The sequence below is a fragment of the Nerophis ophidion genome, linkage group LG14 (assembly GCF_033978795.1).
Source record: "Nerophis ophidion isolate RoL-2023_Sa linkage group LG14, RoL_Noph_v1.0, whole genome shotgun sequence".
NCBI classification, from domain to species: Eukaryota; Metazoa; Chordata; class Actinopteri; order Syngnathiformes; family Syngnathidae; genus Nerophis; species Nerophis ophidion.
The window spans coordinates 30,729,452-30,733,739 of record NC_084624.1 but is presented as its reverse complement, the minus strand read 5'-3'; positions in this window follow the sequence as shown (position 1 = coordinate 30,733,739).

The window sequence follows — 4,288 nt, the reverse complement described above, 5'->3', positions numbered from 1 at the left end:
TTTTGCTCAGAAACCTGTATTTACCTCTCAGCATTAATGGTGCCTTCACATATGCGTAGGTTACCCATGCCTTGGGCACTAAACCATGCCCATACCATCACAGATGCTGGCTTTTCAACTTTGCACCTATAACAATCTGGATGGTTCTTATCCTCTGTAGTCCGGAGGACACAACATCCACAGTTTCCAAAACAATTGGAAATGTGGACTCGTTAGACCACAGAATACTTTTCCACTTTGCATTAATCCATCTTAGATGAGCTCGGGCCGAGCAAAGCCGTCTGTGTTTTTGGGTGTTATTGATAAATGGCTTTCGCTTTGCATTGTAGAGTTTTAAATTGCACTTAAAGGTGTAGCGACAAACTGTAATTACTGACAGTGGTTTTCTGAAGTGTTCCTGAACCCATGTGGTGATATCCTTTGCGCACCGTTGTCGGTTTTTGATGCAGTATTGCTTAATGGATTGAAGGTTATGGGCATTCAATGTTGCTTTTCGGCCCTGCATCTTACATGCAGTGATTTCTCCAGATTCTCTGAACCTTTTGATGATATTATGGACCGAAGATGGTGAAATCCCTAGTTGCGTCTGAAAAATTAATCATACCAAATGTGGCACACACGATAACCAAGGTACCAGTGTATCATAACTTCAAACCATCTTTGTGTCCCTTTCAAAGTTCTCTATGAATTTGTTGTATAATATCTACCACATTGGACTTAAAATACATAGAAAATTGGATTCTAAATCACGTAGTTTTCAAAGACTGGTCATAAAACAGACTTGGAGGTTCTCCTACTACTGTTAATTTAGAGCCAAATGGTCGAGACTTAGTCTAAGTGTCAAAGTCAAGGCCCGCGGGCCGGATCTAGCCGGTGAATTAATTATCCATGGATGATATTTGATTAGTATTAGAACCAGCCCGCAGGCCACAGCCACCTGCTGCTGTTTTGCACGCACCAATACTCCATCAATGTTGGCGCTAGGAATTTTCAAAATGGGTTCCCAGTGACTCCATCAAGTCCTAAAAATGGGGTGCCAAAGTAATTATTTGGGGTCCCACTTTTTTGTAACCGTTTTGAAAACAAATGATAAATGTATGCATTATCCTGTTATATCTCACATTCTATATTGTGTTTTGGAAAAAGGTTGTCACAAACGTGACTTAATTAATAAAAAAAAAACTACGAAAGAAAACACATTTTCAGGCATTTGTAAATTTATTCAGTTATAAACATTCATTCACTTTCTTCTTTCCTTCCTGCATCTAAACTTTACCGCTGCCCATATTTTTTTCTATATTTTTTGTATAATATTTTCAGAATGTCCTAATTCTATGTTTGGCCAAAGTAAGACATAGAATACAATCTGAAGTTGTCTTTATTTTTTTGTTTTAATACCGGCCGGTGTGTGCACAGATTTTCCTTCATGCGGCCCTGAGCTAAAATTAGTTTCACACCCCTGGTTTAGAACCTCTAAACTCGTTTTCTTTGAGGCTTACGTTGCAGTTTTGGCTGTCCTCAGAGGATTAGCCACGAGATATTTTCACATGATTACCTATGCATTTGATTAGTAAATGTATATTTCACCTACGCTGTAAAACAAAATTGTGTATTTTGAGGTCCAAAAAATGGCAGAATTTGACCATAAAATTTACAGTTTGAATTTACACTGTAGTTTACTGTAAAATTCAGGTGATTGAGCTGCCAGTTTATTACATAAAAAATATAGTTGTTGTTCTCACAGTACACTGAAAATGTAAAAATGATACCATAGTCTTTTTCTTACAGTTGGGTTCTGAATACTGAGCTGCTTTAAAAAAATATATATATAAATTGTACAGTGTACAATTTGATGGATCACTTGCTTTAAAATCATGAGGTGAATTTGATATTTATGTATGTTTTTACCCCAAAAATGTATCGAATGTATGATATTTTAATATAATATCTGGGGATAGGTTGATTGGCAACACTAATTTTGCCCTAGTGTGTGAATGTGAGTGTGAATGTTGTCTGTCTATCTGTGTTGGCCCTACGATGAGGTGGCGACTTGTCCAGGGTGTACCCCGCCTTCCGCCCGATTGTAGCTGAGATAGGCGCCAGCGCCCCCCGCGACCCGAAAGGGAATAAGCGGTAGAAAATGGATGGATGGATGGATCTGTTGCATTGATAGATAGATACAGTTGAGAAGATATATAACTTCATGTAGTACATGTATCTTTTTTCTGTCCAAATAGAAAAAGAAAGAAACATAAAATACTTCATTGTTGCATATTATTTCCAAGCTTTCACGGGCCATTCAAAAGGATGTGGCGGGCCAGATCTGGCCCCCGGGTCTTGAGTTTGACACCTGTGCTCTAAACCTTTATAATTCTACATGCCATCTGCACAGCAGGGTGCTAAATAAACAGGAGCTATGTTTGCCCCGCCCTTTTGTCACGTGGTTGCAACCCACCAATCAACATTTTGTGAATAGTGCTAAACCAAATGAACACAGTGCATCATGGTGATGTAAAGTCTGTATATTCCATCCATCCATTTCCTACCGCTTGTCCCTTTTGGGGTTGCGGGGGATCGCTGGAGCCTATCTCAGCTGCATTCGGGCAGAAGGCGGGGTATATTCACTATATTATATATTTTTTAAATGCTTTAACATGTTTCACACAGTTCAAATTGAGTGACAGCGTTATACCATTATTTCGTAATACTACAAGCATATGCATGTTAAAGGCCTACTGAAATGAGATTTTCTTATTTAAACGGGGATAGCAGGTCCATTCTATGTGTCATACTTGATCATTTCACGATATTGCCATCTTTTTGCTGAAAGGATTTAGTAGAAAACATCCAAGATAAATTTCGCAACTTTTGCTTCCTAACAGAAAAGCCCTGCCTACCGGAAGTCGCAGACGATGACGTCACATGTTGATGGCTCCTCACATATTTACATTGTTTTTAATGGAAGCCTCCAACAAAAAGTGCTATTCGGACCGAGAAAGCGACAATTTCCCCATTAATTTGAGCGAGGATGAAAGATTTGTGTTTGAAAATATTGATAGTGACGAACTAGAAAAAAGAAAAAAAACGCGATGGCATTGGGACGGATTCCGATGTTTTTAGAGAACTTTACTAGGATAATTCTGGGAAATCCCTTATATTTCTATTGTGTTGCTAGTGTTTTAGTGAGTTAAATAGTACCTGATAGTCTGAGGTGTTTGTCCACGGGTGTCTTGACGCGCAGTGTCTCAGGGGAGTCGACGGCAGCTGTATGGACGGCACAAGCTCAGCTGATATCCGGTGAGTGGCGACTTTTTAACCACAATTTTCTCGCCGAAACCTGCTGGTTGACATTCGGTAGGGATCCATGTCCGCTTGACCGCGCTCTGATCCATAGTTAAGTTTTACTTCCAGGAATTTTAAACAAGGAATCACTGTGTGTTTGTGTGGCTAAAGGCCAAAGCTTCCCAACTCCATCTTTCTACTGTGACTTCTCCAATATTATTTGAACAAATTGCAAAAGATTCAGCAACACAGATCTCCAAAATACTTTGTAATTATGCCGTTAAAGCAGACAACTTTTAGCTGTGTGTGTGCGCAGCGCTCATACTTCCTAAAAACCCATGACGTCTTGCGTACACGTCATCATTACACGACGTTTCCAAGACGAAACTCCCGGAAAATTTAAAATTGCAATTTAGTAAACTAAAAAGGCTGTATTGTCATGTGTTGCAATGTTAATATTTCATCATTGATATATAAACTATCAGACTGCGTGGTGGGTGGTAGTGGGTTTCAGTAGGCCTTTAAGCACACTACAATAAAGAAGTTGCAAGAATGCTTTGACAAGTTCCACACAATGCGGTTTGAGTCACAGCTATTATCGTTTTATAATTAAATTCACCTTGTGTTATATCACAATTCCCAAGTGTCTGCGAACTTTAGTGCGGATCTATTTGGGCCGCAGTGTCCCGTGAACGCACCCTTGTATAACCGTTTATACAACAGCCCGCCGCAGCGAGCCAACCATCGGGCGCGCTTCATTCAACAACTTTAGCTCGGCGGTGATTCGCCCAGCCCTCTCGCACGCCCGCACCACGTGAAGGCGGTGACGCGCTTATGTAAATGGCCCCGCGGAGGTGTGGTTCTGTCACTGAATCGAACGAACCGCCCTTCAGTCAGATAGAGCGACGCCGATTGGTTGAGAGTTTAGGGGCGCTAAAACGGCCAGGTCTCTGAACCAATAGAGGGTCAGAAGGGGCGGGGATTCGGGCAGTAGCTGGAAATGAGG